General features: G+C 38.6%; 1 protein-coding gene across 5 annotated transcripts in view; it reads right to left on the bottom strand.

Moving 5' to 3' along the window:
* The window catches only part of LOC109402173 (acetylcholine receptor subunit alpha-like), a 42,027-nt gene extending 32,697 nt beyond the window's left edge, over positions 1-9,330 (bottom strand). For 4 of the 5 annotated variants that reach the window (XM_062843034.1, XM_062843044.1, XM_062843030.1 and 1 more), the window contains exon 1: positions 9,124-9,330. The gene's annotated coding sequence lies outside the window, so the exon portion shown is untranslated. The remainder of the gene's footprint in view (positions 1-9,123) is intronic. The other variant, XM_062843036.1, reaches the window with a different exon arrangement.
* Positions 9,331-19,084: the final 9,754 nt, after the last annotated feature.

Genomic DNA, 19,084 nt, shown 5'->3' on the forward strand with positions numbered 1-19,084 from the left:
AACAAATGTGAATTTCTATGTTTCATTACAAGTTTATTTATGCATATTATTTAAATTTTATTCATTATAGTTTTTAACATGATCATAAGTATTGGTGTGGTACAAAACATTCGTTATCTCTCCACACCACTCATTCAGTTTTTTCTCCTGAAAATTAAAGCTCACTCGATTGGACATTGAGACCGCACAAGCTCCAAAACAGTGTTTTTCATAAAATCACCCGTAACATTCTCCCAAGTATCTCACAGAGAATTAGTCTAGTCCTAGTACTCCTGGGTAGTGCCATTTTTGACACCCTTAAGAGTGATGAAAAGTAACATTTTACCAACTGCTGAATCTGATTTTGTTTTTGCCTATATGCACAACTGATTGACGACGGGAGCTCGATCCATTGGTGACACCTACTACTACTTGGTAACACCTGATCGAACAAAAAAAAACTATGCTCCCAAACATGGATTGCCACACCAGTGCTACGAAAAAGGCAACGAAAATTTGTTCTAACTCAAAACCCAATAATAATATAGTGTAGTTCACTGAGTTGCCCAGGAGTACTAGGACAAAACAAATCATCTAAGACAATTAATAATAACCGAGACTAAGGACCGCAGCGAACAAAAAAGGTTTGCGATTGGAAACTCGGTACGTGGAGCAGCCGAACTTCATTGGGAGCACCCGCATACTTCTCAATCAACTGAAGGACATCGGGTTCGGTATCGTAGGTTTGTTGGACAGGATCCGTTGTGCAAACGTTTAGAGTCAGTCATACCATCTACCAGAGCTGCGGCAACCACGCAAGCTGGCAACAGCTTCCACCGTGATGGGCGATATGTAGAGGTACGCGAACGGTTGATGGTCGGTTGGTGGATAAAGGGGCTATTCTTCAACTTCAGCATGACTTACGTGCACAGTCCACACTCTGAAAGCACTGATGATGACAAGGACGTATTCTACGCACAGCACGAGCGCGAGTATGACCGTTGCCCAAGCCACGACGTCAAGATCGTCATAGGAAACCTAATCGCTCAGGAAGGACATAATAAGGAAATTAGACCGACGATTGGAAAGTTTAGCATCCATCAGCTGACGAACGAAAACGGACTACGACTCATCGATTTCACCGCTTCCAAAAACATGGCCATACGTAGGTACATCTTTTTTCCGCAACAGTATCGCTTATCGTTACACCTGGAGATCATTGCAGGACACGGAATTGCAAATCGGCTTTCTGATTGACGTACAGTACTTCTCCGGACATACGTACTACTTCTATCGACGTCAGGACCTATCGTTGTGCTCACATCGACTCCGACCACTAGTGATTGTCAAACTGCACCCAAAAGTTTTCGTCATCAACAATAATAATGTACGATTTCGGCGACCATCACGGCAAAATCTCGGGTACTGGGAAAGCAGTCCAATAAATCAATGGTTCGACGAGGAAAGCAGAGTGATTTTGGAGTAGAAGAATGCAGCGCGGGCGGTAATGCTGCAGAAAAGAATGCGGTAGATGGTTACAACCGTTACAAACAGTAGCGGAAACAGTAGACCCACCTCTTTCGGAAGAAACCGCGCCGCCTGGAAGAAGCGGACATTCTCAAGAAACACAAAAAATCTACCAGAAACTCAACGCATCCCACAATGGCTTCGTGCAGCGAGCCGAAAAATGGACGGGGGTCTCTTGACGGACGGACGTGAAGTGATCGAAAGGTGGAAGCAGCACTTCGATGAGCATCTAAATTGCGTGGAAAACGTAGGCGCGTGAGACCAAACAAACGGAGGACATGGCTGGGTTCTAAGAGTTTGTTTTTTGCTACAGTGGCCACAACCAGGTAGCATCCACCGTTGGGTTAATCGGTGTAAGTTCGGTGCATAACGAACCCGTGGTGAATTATTAGTGGTCGAATACCCGCACATCACGGAAGCGAGTGGCTTGGTACACGGAAGCTTGATACACGGCGAGGTTACCCCGGGTGTACTTATCGTCTCGTGGTCGTGGCTTCGGGCCACTACAGGTACGTCTGGAGCGCGTTGGCCACGGAATAAAAGCTTGACCCGCACCGTGAATCACATCCGCTACACGTGATTGTCCGTCGAGTAGGAGTGTCTACCCAAGCAGCACCTGCAACATCATCCAAAATGTGGCTTTATATGCTTTGGCCTAATTGACTTGCACTGAAAGCACATGCAACTTCCATCTTGTCAACTAAGTTGCATTTAAACTCCGAATTTCGTAAAGTTTCGGCTTTGTTTCATAGAAATCACCAAATGCCTCGTGTTTGACATCGATTCGTGGAGGCGGAGCTTACATATTTCTCACAAGTGATAAAACAGTCAGCTTGCATTTAATGTGCTATGTTACAGTCATGCAACATCTAACTCTGGTGTATTTGTTCAGATTATGTTCCAAATGCGTTGCGAAATACTTGCGCGTCTTTTCATTTTGACAGTTCTCTAACTTGTGACAAAGAAGGTGCAATTAAGTAACAAGTCACTTTAGTAGCTTTTATGGTGTGTTGAGCAGCAACTTTCTCAAAGAGCGTTTGGTGTAGCATGTAAGGTGAGTAGTTAATACTCCTGGTGTCCATGGTTCGAGTCTGGACAAAATCTTTTTTCCATTTTTTATCATTTCCTCTAACTCAAGTTGCATAACGATTCAGAATCTGCGCTTTTTGGGTTTCAAAGAAGAAGCAAATGTGTTCTATCGTCTATAATACGGACAGTGAATAAATTGCACTAAGATTGCTGTTACTGGCTTTGAAAAAAGTCGTGTTGCTTGGGTATTGAAGGGAAAGAATCCCAACGCCTGAGTACCCGCCAGACTCACGTTCCGACGATCTGTCGCTCAGAGTGTACCCACCAACTTTTCAGGGAAGGGATACGACCCGCGGTGCGGCGATCATGCATGCTACTCCACCACCCCTCATCGAAGGAGCAAGGTAAACAACCATCCGTCTCCACCATCTCCACCCGCCACGAGCCGCAGCCGTGCATCAGTGTGTGCGTTATCAACGGCCGCCAGACGTACCACACCCGTCGGTCTCGATTTGAAAGTTCTGGTGATTACCAGGTATCAGAATGCCGTTATCCTCCATTTGGGACATTTGTGCCATCGCCATACATATAAGCCTATTTCATCATTTACCTGAGGGAGAATGGGATAAGGGATGGGAATTAGGAAAGGTAAAGGTGATGAAATAGGAAGGGGTACCCTAGAACAGGGAATGAACGCATAAGCGCAACGAGAGCTCATAGCCCATACCACAACGGGTTTGATCAGTGCCCTGAAAAGGACACTGTAAAACGCATAAGCGTAAGGAGGGTCTATAGCTCATTGGAGGTAGCTTGTGACGTCATCCGACTTTCAATATGACATTGAAAGGCTCGACATCGAAAGCATCATCAATATTCAAGGAATCACCCAAGCAAGAATTACATTTGAACGAGTACTTTCTTGATTACGTGTACAACTTTGTGTAAAAGAGTCACTGTGGACATCTCAATTTGGGAGGCATGTGAGTTCACATGAATAGGCATATCAGCCAGACGAACATCACAGATGAAATAATCGACAATGCGTTTCAAGCATTTCAGAAAGAACGAGGTAACCAGATAAATCTGAAACTCATTCCATCTTTATACAACGCACGCACCCTTTCGAGATAAAACTATGGAGTTATTTCACGTCATGAAAATACCCAATAGAAAAGTACAAGGGTTCGAAACATGTTGAAAAATTAAATCCCTCTGGTGATAAATAGGACAAAACACCAGTTGCTTTTGAAGATTTGAAGTAAGCAGAGCTTTTTAGGGCCCACTAAGTCGATTACATAGCTATAATTCTCAAGCAGAAGCTAGAGATTCGTAACTATACAAAAGAATGGTTTATCCGAAGATATTTTGAACATGAACAGATCAGAGTTCCATTCAGGAATACCTTTTGCGGTCCGCACAAACCGCAGGGGACAAGCTTCTTTCAAAGCAATAGTTATGGTATACCACAAAGGAGGGAGTTGGAGTTGCAATGTAAGCGAGTTATCCATAAAAAGTGATCGCAACCAATTAGTACAGGTTCCCTAGTTTGTTGAGCAGCGTCGCCTGAATACGCAAATTTTGCGAAGGAACACTCAAAAGTGCAAAGAAGGTCAAATGGAGACTCCTCATCTGACACATGCCAATCATTCAACTCATGACAAATTCTGCTGTTGGGTTAGATGCAATTCTATGTTAAGTTATCCATGAACTGTACTACCTTCGTTGGGGGTGAGAATGGGCCAAAAAAGAATACTCAAAGAATGTTTGTTAAATAACAAATGCAGTTGAAGTCAGAATAACTTTTTATTTGGTATGTATACTCTTCTATATGGTAATGATAGCTTAGCAAGAAAGTATCACATTATATGAATTGTCCACTAAACTACAAATAATTGAGAATTGACCCAATCTCACCCCTTAGAGGGGGTGAGAATGAGTCAAAGTATTCGATGTCGCCTATCTAAGAATACAAGTTAATTTTATTGATCATATCTAGTAAACCTACTTAAAATACAATGTAACCATGACGAATAAAAACTGAGGTAATTTTAAAAGATGATTAATCCACCTAAAATGACTAATACAATCGAAAAAATGATTGAAACTTGATAAAATAAAGTTTTTATGTTGTATCGCCATTTTTAGCCACCATAATCATCCTCATTTAAAGTTTCAACCTCCATGAGAGGGGGGTTACAATGAGGGAGAGGCGCATTAAAAGATTTATTGAAAAAAAAAACATGATATTTTTCGACGTTTGTTCGTCTTCCGAAATTTTGTCATGGTACCGGTTTTATGGCCCGGTATTTCCTGGATGCCCCTGCCCCTACCGTCTGGTAGTTTCACGATATTTCCTTAATATTTAAAAAAAATGAGTCGAGAAGAAAAACGCTATCAAGTATATTTTGTGAGCTTACGATATTGCAGTACACTAAAAATTAGCTGATGATCAGAGGAGCTGTCCAAACGCATGGGTTTATTGTTATAAATGATTTTAGGCACTAAACGTATGAACACACTCGCTTGACACTTCTTCGACATATTTTCGAAAAAAGCGTGCTTTTATAAAGATTCGGTAAACATGGCACCACTCTAACGTTAAATGGGGACTGGATAACAAGTTGAATTTTCAGTTAAGGTGATGTGAACTCGATAACTTGCTTGACCCAATCTCACCCCCATTCTTAATATTTAGACATAGGGTCGAAAATATTGATTTTTTTAATAAAAAGTGCATTGACAGTCCGCTTTTTTCGTTGCATCAACCAGGTAATACCTACAGCTAATCACTTATAAGAAAATGTATGGTTAACGAAGGAGAAATTTTTTCAGAGTGATTTACTTGTAGTTTCATCATATAAGTTTAGCCACAAATTTAACAAAAAAACGATTATTGCTAAACATCTTATTCTGCATCATGATGTGTAAAAACATCTTCTCTTTGAAATAATATAAAGTTTTCAATATAAATTAGCGCTAGTTGATGAACTATTTCAAATTTTATGTTTCTCCGTTTTGACCCAATCTCACCCCCCAGACCCATTGTCACCCCCATCGACGGTACCTAAGTAATCCATCAAACTGAAGCATCTCAAATTAATGTTTGAGCTACTTCAAATGATGTAATCATCGTAGCAATACTGCCAAATATCAGCCAAAAATGCTGAAAACAAGAGCTTGCTTGAAGGCATCCATAAGGAAAAGTTGAAACATACTGTTAACGTTATTCTTAGATATAGCAACGACACTTCATTTATAATGAAAGAAGTTACCCTACGAAAATGAACTTTTTGAAGTAGAGCCACTTGGACTACGCACGCTTGTTACGCTAAGGTATCCTAGCCGTAGCCACGACGCAAACTAGACAGGATTACACTCTTCACAATCACAACACAAAAAGGAAACATCAACGACAAACGAAATCGGTGTCAATTGAAAAACGCCAATGGCAAAAACGCACTAAACGAAATCATATAGGTAGTAGTGCAAGCTAATTTACAACATTTGAATAATCCCGCCCTTTATTTAGCCTCAAATTTGAGACTTAAGAAGGGCAACTGATTATCTCGGAGAAAGGCAAGGTCCACTGCACTATTGCTCCGCGTAGCGTAGTAAGGGCATAATACTGTGGAGGACGCCCTAATTCTCCACAGGCTCCGTTTGTGGTTAGGTTTTTATTAGACCACCCTTACCATTTATTCCTTGGCATGGTAAGCATAAAGCCGCATAACACCATGATTTAGGGGTCACCTGTCTAGTGGACTCTTACCACTGGATCAGGCGGTCCGTAGTGTTTTTCTTAGCCAATTGAGACAACCGCTACCGACACTACACAGCTGATCTTAGAATTCACGAAAAAAAATACACAGCTGATCGGGAAAATAAGTTAACATTGATGTTTAACCCACCAGACTCACGTTCCGACGATCTGTCGATCGGAGTGTACCCACCAACTTTTCAGGGAAGGGATACGACCCGCGGTGCGGCGATCATGCATGCTACTCCACCACCCCTCAACGAAGGAGCAAGGTGAACTACCATCCGTCTCCACCATCTCTAGCCCGCACGGGCCGTAGCCTAGGCCGTAGCCGTGCATCAGTGTACAACACCCGTCGGTCTCGATCGGAAAGTTCGGGTGATTAAGTTCGCACACAGGCAACCAGCATCGTCGGGATCAAACCATTCCCCTGGACGGGAAACATTCGAGGTCGGTGATCGTCGTCCAACTGTAAGTAGGGGAACAGAGCCCAAAATGCCAAGATGGGGTAAAATGGCCCAAAGCATAAAATCTTTTCTGAATAGGACTTGATCATTGCTATAGGTGAATGGTGTCAAGATATGTTCGCATTAAACATTCTTCTAGAAGTTAGGCCGCCAAACTCATGGGAAATCTTTTGATTTCCCAATGAAAATTGGCAACTTCCGGTTTTTCGTGCTTGCAATTAAGGTTTTCGGGTGATTTTATTACCAGCCAAGTGTTTCCAAGTAGATTGAGGCACCCATGGAGGCGCATGGTTGTTGAAGTCCACGCTATCCATGTTAGGGGTCATTCAAATATGACGACCATCGTTTAGTGGGGAAGGGGGTGACACTCCTTGTATTGAGTATACGAAAAAATGTGACAGAGGGGTGAAAGTAAGTCGAAAATGCCAGAAAACTGATGGACGTAATTTTTGAATGTTTTCATGAAGTGGCATCTTACCCCATGGCAGATGTGCTTTTTGCACCACTTCCGTTTTACGAACCAGTTTTTGAAATCGCAAAAAATCCATGAAAATGCAATAATTTAGTGAATATTTTTGTTGAAGCATCGAGCAAATATTGTCTAGTTGCTGTTACCACTTTGAAAGCCTCACAAATGAGGCTATATATCATTGAAAACGATGAAAGTTTGAAAAATGGCATATTGCCCCACTTTCCCCTACACTATCCCAAAAAACAACAACATACACGAAACATAACGAGAATAGGGGTTAAACTCACGGAACAGGGTAGTGACGTCACAGCTAGGGAGTGAGTGACTATCAGCGAGATTCGGTACTGTTGGCCAGCGTGAGCACCGGGTGAACTGCCGATAAATTGCTAAGTAGCCAGCTAGCTCTGATGGAAAAAAAATTTGTAGATTGTAGATGTTTTTATGAAAAAAAATACGATGAATTTTTAAACGTTGAAACCGTTCAACTCTTTCTTCCGTATAGACCGTTTTTACCATTTTCAGTAAAGTTTTCTCTCTGCTACTAAATTATCTTTTTGAACATTATAATTCAGAGAATTGCCTTAAATTGAATTGGAAGTAGGAACATTTTAGAAACATAGGACTTTGGAATTAGGGACTACGGATTGGTTGGCTGGTAGGAATTGGAGGTGGACTCTGTTAGTGGGTACGGCACTTAGAATCTCGAGTTCTTGGTAGACGACTCCATCGTCTGGCGCTAAAGCCAAGAATTTAAGGACCCCCAGCAGGATCCTCCTTACACACTATCAGTGGAAGTCTTGCCTACTACGGGCTCCAGAAGAAGCTGCAGTCTAAAAAGATTCACCCCGCATCGAATGCACCATGAACAAAACGCCGGTATTCTTATGGATATGAGATAATGGGCCATACTCGAGGAGGACCTGCTAGCACTCGAGCGACACATGCTAAGGATGATCCTCGAGGGTGTGCAGAAGAACGGTGTGTGACTGAGAAGGATGAAGCACGAGCTCACATCCAGAAAATAGCCAAAAGGATACGATAAGCAGGGTACATATGTTGCAAGAATGCCGGACAACAACCCTGCAAAGTTGAAAAATTGGTGTTCGCGATTGATCCGATTGGCGAAGAAATATGAACACAGGTCAGACTGGATTACTTATCAAAGCTGGTTTTAGAAAATGTCACAATTTCCGCTTTATGCAGCGTTCCGTTCGCCAGATTTGGGAAAATTGAGAACGCACCTCCGGATAATCGAATCCGGTTTGTGTAATCCTTTCATATTAAACCATTTCAAATGACAAACACAAATCTTGATTCAATGATGTCTCCTGTATGCATTGAAAACGTACTCCTAGAAGAAAGCAGTACCCTCTTTTCGGTTATGTTAGTAGAGGAAACTATTCAGAAGCCTGATCTAGTCGAATCAATATAGGCATTCAATGGCTTTCTGTTAAACATATCACCAGTCTATTAATCACACATTCGCTTTCAACCGCTAGCACAAAGGATGGAACGTATCACTAGTGCACTGCTTATAATTTATGAATGAAGCATTGCAAGCGATTCTCCGTACCAACATCGTTATTGGACATGTATTCGCGTATGTATATAGATTTGGGCTTGGCTCACAAAAGAAAAAAAAAGCACGAACCCAAAAGAGTGTTACATAAAAATGGCCTACTATCGATTTACTTTCACTTTCTTAAAACTTGGCTTTGCCAAATTATTGTAGATGTGCGATATATTTCTCAACATCATAAAATCTAAAGTTTTAGATGAAACCTATTTTCAGTTGTATATCGCCATTATCCATTGCGTAACAATGAATTAATCTTTGAGACTCTTAGAGTGTAAAATATGTTGCATGAGTTTCATTTTCAAAGCATGTTTACCATCTGCACATAAAGTATTATGCTAACTTTTGCTTAAGTCCCTTTTGATCCCTGTTTTTGAGAAAAAAAAATCAAGCAACCATCACTTTGTCTAAATTTTTTCACATCTACTGTTAATCACTTGAAAACTATACGGAAGATGAACTTTTTTCGACTGACCGTGCCAACACTTCGATGGTCACTGAAAATTTTGGATTTTATCCGACGCTGCTATATCTCCCAATAGCAGATACTCTTCAAAGGAATCTAATGAGTGAATGAGACAAGATCTTCATCTCACCGAAAGATTTACGTTGCTATACTATACAAACTCGCAGCATCCATGCCCGTTCAATTCCGGTTGTTTTGCTAAAACTGCGCAGGCCTCGTGAGCGGTAAACTATAACGTGAATAAGGAATCAAAACAGAGAGCCATTGCTTGTATGTATACATTAATTGCATTTATCCTCACAACACAGTTATCAACATACCTATGAGCGGCGTCTAGCAAAGCATCCATACAACATTCTTATCAATCTATGTACAATATAAGGATGTTATGACCTAATGCACGCTACAAAAAAAATGTTATTTTTGAGACCAATGTGTTTTAGTAACGATGGATTGTTCGTATATTTAGCAAGTCATTGAGCTTTTTTTTTTAATTAATGTGATTTTTAATAAATCATAAATAAAAGGAATGAAAGGCGAACCAGAAGGTAACACCTTCAAGCCAAATAAATCGCCAGGATAAATCAATTTTCTATTCTTCATTCTTTTTATGATGATACATCTACTAACTTACAAATTAGCAATTAGAACATTCAATGTGGTGAAGCCACTAGACTTTACAAAAAGAAACATTTTGAAAATACTACGTTTGATTGCTCTGACATTCATACACGCAACAGTAGCACGTGTTTGATGAACAAATAGAGATTTGAATTATGATAAGAAATCCACGTGCTCCGGTGCGAATCGAGTTTACTACTCCCAATTCACTAGGCGGGTCGGAATGGGGAGTCGTGGGTTTGAATCCCACTGGAGCACATGGATTTCTTTTCATAATTCAAATCTCAAATTGTTTATACAGCAATCAAACGTTGTAATTTCCACTTGGCTTAGATTGCCTAAGCAAAAATCGAGAAATTGTTATTAAAAAGACTCACTTCACTTGGGATAGATAAGTCAGAAGGCCTCCCCTAGCACGCATGATACGTGTTGAAGAGCGGCGTTACAAATGCTAGATCCCAGAATCCTTCAGGAGCGGACACAGAGAAAATGCTCCACGGTATTTCTCACGTTGCATGCGGGACAGCTAATGTAATATTCCGCTCCATTCATACTGTGAGATACACAGAAAAAAATAATGAGATTTACACGTCATGTGAACTTCATTTTAGTCATGTAAACTTAGTGTTATGATGGTTTACATGATGTATCATGTAAATTTGTGTTATATGTCATAAAAACTCTCAGATTCATGCTGAATTACATGACATGTAATGAAAGTTTACATGATATTCCACGAACTTTACATGATATATCATGTAACAGGGTGGCCACAGTCTCGGGAAATTCGGGAAATGCGGGAAAAAATCGGGAATTGAAATACATCGGGAAATATGCGGGAATAAGTCGGGAATTTTGTTTATGATCGGGAATTTTTAAAATTATGTGTAACACCTCCGGAATGTAAACTCAAACCTAGATTTATTTGAACCTTGACTCATTCCAAATCCAGATTCTTACACAGTTTCGGAAGGCATTGGTTTCTGAATTACGAGTGATTTCTTGTTTGATAGGGATTATTCGGAAGACAGGTTTTTATTGTCCGGATGCTCGAATCAATGATTAGATCTTAAATTTAGGCACCAACATATTTTAAATCATAATTTTAAAAGTGAAGCTTTGAACTACTACCTAATCTAAAAAAACGTTAGAAGAGTATCGCAAAAAATAATTTTAGTAGTCGATAAAAAATAATTTTGAATGATTTTATTAGAAATATCATAAAATACTTCCCCAACATTTACTAAGAAATTTTTAGCTTGTTGTATTTCTATTAAAATTGAGAAATAAGTGACATAAAAACTCTAAAACAGAGATTCTATCCAGATTTTTTGCCGAAATATCTGGATGAGATTTAGGACAAGTTTCGATTAATGTTTTCATTGGAACTTTTTACAATAATTCCTCGATTCGCTAGTACTAGTGGAGGACTTCCTGAAATTATTGCTTTGTTGGAGTTTTTAACGGTATTTCTAGAAATTTCAGTTCATAGAAAAGTTCCCTGCAATCACAAAAACCATCATACTAACAATTTGGCATTTTGAACATTTTTGGAATAATTACTAAATGCATTAATAATTCAGACGTCTCTTGTAGTTTTTTGTTATGGGATTATGAAATGATGACTTGAAGTGTTTTCTGTGTAACGATTCGTAAAATTGCTGGATAATGTATAAATAAATAGGTACTTGGAATCCTTGCGATCACTGATATTAAAACGGAAGCAAAATTGCAAGTTGAAAACCGGAAGACATGATTCTCTAGATTTTTTAATGTTATCTTTCAATGTATGGACTGTCTACTGAAGGAATTCCTGGTGTTACCAATCGAAAACATAAAAAGCTTCTTGCATTGATTCCTTAGGACAGACATGTGAACAGTAGAAGAGTGTTTAACCTTAATTCTTAAAGCAAATCTGAAGAATTTCTTTATGTCCTTCTTGGGATTCTGCAGGGATTACTGACGAAACGTCCTGAAATATTGAATGTCGAATATGCCTTATACTTAAATAATTTTAAGCCCTTGTAGGTATATCTAAGGTTTTTTTTGCGTTACGCTGGGTTAACAACTATCTGCCTGAGCTTCATTTTGCACCCAATTTCCAAACTATAAAATTGTGGTTCTCAGCCATTTCTTAACGAAAATTCTTGAAATTTTGACAGTTTATCACAAAGTCCTTCTAGTTTATGAAATCCGGGTTTTACCGTTGTTCCGGATTTATGGCCGGGGGCACTGGAGTAACCTCATTAACAGGTAGTGGTGCAACCTTTGATTCGACTTCGAAAACTAACTGGCGATACATAAAACTTCATGATTTTGCAAAACAGAAGTATTGGAACATGTTTCTAGGGATTTCGAGTAATCTGGCCACGTCTCCGGATGTTCCGGAAACCTGGTGCCCCTCAGAACGGTGACCACTTCTTTATTTGTTCAGAAACCTAGCTTGCGACATATCAAACTTCATGATTTTGCAAAACAGAGTATTGAAAAAAATTTGAGTAGGGAACGTCCATAAATTACGTCACGCAAAAATTGGTCATTTTCAACCCCCCCTCCCCCCTATGTCACACTTTTTGTATGGAACCTCTAAAAGTTTTGTATGGGTCGTCACACTTTGCTGAACCCCCCCTCCCCCCTTAAAGCGTGACGTAATTTATGGACGCTCCCGTACACTGGTCACATCTCCGGATGTTTCTGAAACCTGATGCCCACAGGAAAGTGATCACTTTCTGATCATTTTTGGAACCTAGCTTGCGACATATCACACTTCATGATTTGAGACGAATGCCGCATAGCGGTAAAGTCTGCCACAAAAAAAAACTTCATGATCAAGATCAAGACTATGTATTTGAACATGGTTCTACGGATTTCGGGTACAATGGCAACCTCTCCGGATATCCCGGAAACCTGGTGTCTCCAGGAAAGTGTACACTTTTTTATTGGTTCTGAAAAATCAATATTCACGAGTTTCCATGTCAGTTTTTTAACAATGCGTTTAGAAATTTAAGCGATGGCTTCCTTTAATATCTAAAATGAGCCTTACAAATTTCGTTAGAGATGTCAAAGTTGTGTTCTTCAGGGTTTGAGAATTTCTGTACAAATTCAGCTAGTAATTGTTAATAAATAGAAAACCTTTTATGAAAACCCCAGATATTTTCAAAATTTGGGAAAACATCCGCTAAAGAATTCGTCGCTTTTTGGAAATAAGCTATTTTACGAGACGTTCTACCGGTGGGCCGCTCGATGTTATTGTTTACATTTGATGTTTTTGTTTTCGCAAAAAGTAGCATAACATGTGGTGAGCGCCAATCAGATTTTTGCTGGCAGAGATGTTTCGGTTTCTAATGCGACATGTATCAATCCCCCGAGCTGTATGATGTCACTAGCAGATGAAAAAAACATTCCCACGGTCTACGGATATTAATTATAGTGGGCGGATTGACGCATTTTTGCAGATAAATGAACCCCGTTTATTGGATGGGCCCGTATCACATGTTATGCTAACGAAAATGTAAATAAATGGGCCCACCGGTTGGACTTCAAAGCTGGTAAACATTCAAAAAACAGCTGATTTGAAACGTCTCATAAAATGCCATATTACCAATTCCCACCAAAAAGGTATTTTTCACAGGTATTTCGAGAAGCTCCAACAGAAATTTATCTTAGTTCTGCATTTTTTTTATCTAAATGTATCTTTAGAAGCCAGTTTCTTTAGAAAATTTTCAAGAGTTTTGATATAAATCGCCAGCGAGCCCTTATAAAAATCCTTTATGTATACGAAATGATAAACTATGTGTAATCTAATGGATTTTGTATAATTTTGAAACTGGTGGTTTGTATATGAACCTGTTAATGTAACGAAATTTATTTTTTTAAATAATTATTTGTTAACACAATTATTGAATAGATTTGTTACCAGCAGAGTATGTGAGAAAATATCACAGACATTTATACAGTATTTTTGCAATAAACTCCTTCCAGGAAACTTGTTAGGAAATTTCTCGAAGAATTTCACCAGAAAACACTCCAAAAACTTAGTTTATAGGAATTATAACCAAATTATGTCAAGTATGCCGTCCTTCATACCTTTAGAATTGTTGGGTAGCGTAAAAACTCCTATAAAGAATTCACCAAAGAGTATTTCAGTTAGCCGACTAGATTTTTTTATTGGAACTTCGTCAAGCTTTTCTTAAAGAGTTCACAAAAATCTTTTTGGGAATTTCGAAACACATATTTTCAAGCATAGGTTTACTTTACAAGACATCCAGAATAAGAAGCAAATTTCAAGCATATGCTACATGTAAATTTCTTTTGAAGTTAATGTCTCCAAAATATTGTAAAACTGTCACACTCTAAATATTTTAGTTTTACAGATCCACTTAAAAGTTTGGATTCTTGGATGTTTTACTTGCTGCAAAGGCATATAAAAAAAAGTCGGGAAAATTCAAAATTAATGCGGGAAAAAGTCGGGAAAAATGCGGGAATTTCAATTTCGATTTTGTGTGGCCACCCTGATGTAAACTTCAGTGATATCCCACGCTCCAATTATGTGCATCATATGTCACAGAATTTTACACTCTTTTTTCGATCTGTGATAGGCGGGTGTGTCCGCTGCGTAATCGGGACATAATTCGTTGCTCACGCAAGGATTTCCGGTTCTCTCAGGAAGCGGTGCGTGTTGATTAGTATGAAAAATAGGCGGCACAGTTTCTTTGGTTGCATAATTTCATCCATTCATTTAGTATTACATCAAATTCAAGAGATAAACTGAATCAACAATATTTCTCCATAATACACGGTTCGTGGCTGCCGTTCTCCATCCTCGGTCACGCCCGATGATCGCCAAGTCACACTTCACCTGATCCGCCCATCGTGCTTTCTGCGCTCCACGCCTTTTTGTGCCAACCGGATCTGTCACGAACACCAACTTTGTAGGGTTGCTGTCCGGCATTCTTGCAACATGCCTTGCCCATCATATCCTTCCGGCTTTGTCTACCTTCTGGATGCTGGGTTCGCCGTAAAGGGCAGCAAACTCGTGGTTCATCCTTCTTCGCCACACACCGTTTACCTGCTCACCGCCGAAGATCGTCCGCGTCGCTCGAAAACTTCGAGTGCTTGCAGGTCCTTCTCGAGCATGGTCCATGTCTCGTGTCCGTAGAGGACCACCGGTCTTATTAGCGTTTTGTACATGGGGCATTTGGTACGTGGGTGAATCTTTTTAAGCATCCGCGAATCCGCTGATTATGCGCCTTCGAATTTCACGGCTCACCAAGCGGCTCACGTTGTTGTCAGCTGTCAGTAGAGATCCGAGGTAGAGGAATTCCTCCACCACCTCGAAGATATCCTCGTCTATCGTAACACTACTACCCAGACGGATCCGGTCGAGTTCGGTTCCGCCTACCAGCATGTACATTAAATTGTCCCAAAATTGCACATGTTCAAAAAGCTTGGGGGCTCACCCTGCAAATGATAACTAAGGGTGTTAGAAACAATCTTTTGTATGACGGTAACTTTCACAAATGACGTTTAGAGGTCGCCCCGGCGAGATTTTTGGCCATTTTTCGTAATAAATTTCATACAAATATTTTTAACCGTTCAAAAATTAGCAATACCCACTATTTTTATATTTTTTACAGCTTGATATGGATCCAAACTTCTTGAGAAAAATAATTAACGACATGTTTTGCAGATAACTTTTTGATACTGATTTTTTGAATTTACTCAAATTTGTCATGTTTTAATATACTGTGCATTTTACCGTTTATGATGGGTATCTGAATCTAATGCTAATTTAAAACAATTTCCATAAAAAGATAGGAAATTTTATGAGGAAAAACTTTGCCGAAGACAGCATGGCGTTTTTTCTATCCGTTTTAGAGTTATTCAAAGTTTACTATTTGGTGAAATTTCAATTTTTGGGTATTTTTCTAAAAATGTCACATAAGAACTCCCCAAAAACACACACAAAGTAAAAAATCACGTATGCTCAACAAGTTTTTGTCTTGATTGTGTTATGGAGTTATGGTGACATCATTAATTGATTATTTTTTGTTATTCAATCCCTTCATATAGAAATTAACTAGAAAGATTTCTTAAAAAGCTAGCTCTCTTGACAAGCTTCTTACTGCCTATTGATTTTTTAAAGATATTCTTCACAAAATTTTTAGCGTTTATCTTACTTTCCTGTCGATATTCTCAATTATTTTTCTACACGAGGACGTATGAATCCTGGACCAGTGAAACAGCCCACACGGTGCTTCATTTACCGTTATTATCAAAAAAAATATACCATCAAAACCTGAAACGCCATTCTCTTCCTTCATCATTCCTACACCTCTGGACAAATTTTTAAAAAAATCGTTAGACGAAATTATGAGTTACGCCCTTTTAAAGGGCCTAACCCCTAAAAAATCAGGGTTTCTATAGAAAAACATCATATTTCATAACAGAAGCATGTTTCTGCCATCAAAATTTGAAGCGCCATTCTCTTTCTTTATCATTTCTACAGCTCTGGACAAATTTTGAAAATAATCGTTTGACGAATTTTTGAGTTACGCCCTTATAAAGGGCCTAACCCCTAAAAAATGAGGGTTTCTATAGAAAAACATCATATTTCATAACAGAAGCATGCTTCTGCCAACAAAATTTGAAGCGCCATTCTCTCTCTTTATCATTCCTTCACCTCTGGATAAATTTTTAAAATAATCGTTGGACGAAATTTTGAGTTACGCCCTTTTAAAGGGCCAAACCCCTAAAAAATCAGGGTTTCTATAGAAAATCATCATATTTCGTAACAAAAGCATGCCTTGAAGTCCCAAATAATAAAACGTATTATTAATAATGCTACAATTTGATACTATGCGCTAATATTGGCTATTTGTATTGATGTTTGTATACAAATTGGCCATTACGCTAATATAAGGGAAGTATTTTCAAACATGTAGGAAGCAATCATGTTTGTATCAATTACCATTCATAGCGTGGGACGTAAGTTTTTTGTATTGCTTTTTTAAAGACAAAACAAGCGATGGCATGTGTCAATCTCATTCGTTAGATTTAATGGTGATTGCTGTTTTCAATTAATAAACATACAAAACTAAGGATTGAGATGATCAATTGTAATGATAGTTCTATATTTAACTGCTAAACTACGTTACCGAAGAATAAACGTGATTAAATGAAACTAAGTTTTATAATAATTCTACTATAAGTACTTGTGACGTTCAAATGGACGTAACTGGAGAATTTGACCAACATTATTTTTGAAATTCAGTTTATGGGTGTGCATTAACTATATAAATGAAAAAGTAAATGAACTGTCGTTTATGTTTTTCATTGTATGTTGTTCTGGCTATAATAGTAAATGAAGCCAACAACGTCCGTATCCTACAGGTTAAAGAATACTTCCCTTATACTGGCGTTATGGCTAATTTTTATACACAATGCATTCAATATTAGTGCATAGTATTACAGCATTATTAATTATACTGTTCATTATTTTGGATTTTGAAGCATACTTCTGTTATGAAATATGATGGTATTCTATAGAAACCCCTATTTTTTTTAGAGGTAAGGCCCTTTAAAAGGGCGTAACTCAAAATTTCGTCCAACGATTATTTTAAAAATTTATCTAGAGGTGAAGGAATGATAGAGAAAGAGAATGGCGTTTCAAATTTTGTTGGCAGAAGCATGCTTCTGTTATGAAATATGATGTTTTTCTATAGAAACCCTCATTTTTTAGGGGTTAGGCCCTTTAAAAGGGCGTAACTCAAAAATTCGTCAAACGATTATTTTCAAAATTTGTCCAGAGGTGTAGAAATGATAAAGAAAGAGAATGGCGCTTCAAATTTTGATGGCAGATACATGCTTCTGTTATGAAATATGATGTTTTTCTATAGAAACCCTGATTTTTAGGGGTTAGGCCCTTTAAAAGGGCGTAACTCAAAAATACGTCAAACGATTATTTTCAAAATTTGTCCAGAGGTGTAGAAATGATAAAGAAAGAGAATGGCGCTTCAAATTTTGATGGCAGATACATGCTTCTGTTATGAAATATGATGTTTTTCTATAGAAACCCTGATTTTTTAGGGGTTAGGCCCTTTAAAAGGGCGTAACTCAAAATTTCGTCTAATGATTTTTTAAAAAAATTGTCCAGAGGTGTAGGAATGATGAAGAAAGAGAATGGCGTTTCAGGTTTTGATGGTATATTTTTTTTGATAATAACGGTAAATGAAGCACCGTGGCCCAGAAAACAGTGGCAAAGTGAATAAAGGCGAATACGTTGATCCATACCAAATTTAAATCGCGATTACGAACATCTTACGTAAGAATACCAATTTTTAGATACTAAGTTCCAATTCAAGACATTCTAAAAAGCAGAGCATGTATTTTTTTTACATTTACTGACTTGAACTATCTTATCAACACCGAAAATAAGATACACCGAGGAAAATTGAGACGGGTGCGATAAGATGAACCCGATGAACCAGTGAGTTGACGTAATGTTATCCAAGGTTAGAACAATTTTATTACCATAACACATACAAGGCATACAATAAGACAAGGTAGGCTCTTATTGGTTAACAACAGTTTTGGACGGAAACAAGTGACGTCATTTTTATTGTCCTATATGTTGATCAAAATGATAGGGACTACTAGAACGTTTCATTCATGTCTTTGAACGATTTGAACAACATCATTGAAAACCAAAACGGCATGTTTTGCGGAATGTATCACCTTCTAAATGGTATAGAAAATATGCCGTGCGTTTGATTGTGTATAGGACAGACCGGCGAAGTACTAGATTTGTAGTAATAAGCTGAATTTTAGTATGGTGAGAAGGTCAATTCTCCGTGTCTGCAATGAAATGGTGCAAAAAGCGAGGGTATTATGGTTCCTTGCCTAATTTGATGCTGTTTGAGCAAAACTTTGGGCAACAGTGTTGTAGTTTTCTCTATTTCTTGCAACATAAATAACATAGTTATCCAATGTTTTGCTCAAACACCATCAAATTAGGCAAGGAATCATAATACCCACGCTTTTTGCACCATTTCATTACAGAAACGGAGAATTGACCTTCTCACCATACTAAAATTCAGCTCATTACTACAAATCTAGTTCTACACCGAACGTGCCCCATTATGCTCGTATAAACCATTGTCAGTACATAACCGTTAAAAATGCCATGGCC

This window comes from Aedes albopictus, chromosome 1, assembly GCF_035046485.1.
Source record: "Aedes albopictus strain Foshan chromosome 1, AalbF5, whole genome shotgun sequence".
Classification (NCBI taxonomy): domain Eukaryota; kingdom Metazoa; phylum Arthropoda; class Insecta; order Diptera; family Culicidae; genus Aedes; species Aedes albopictus.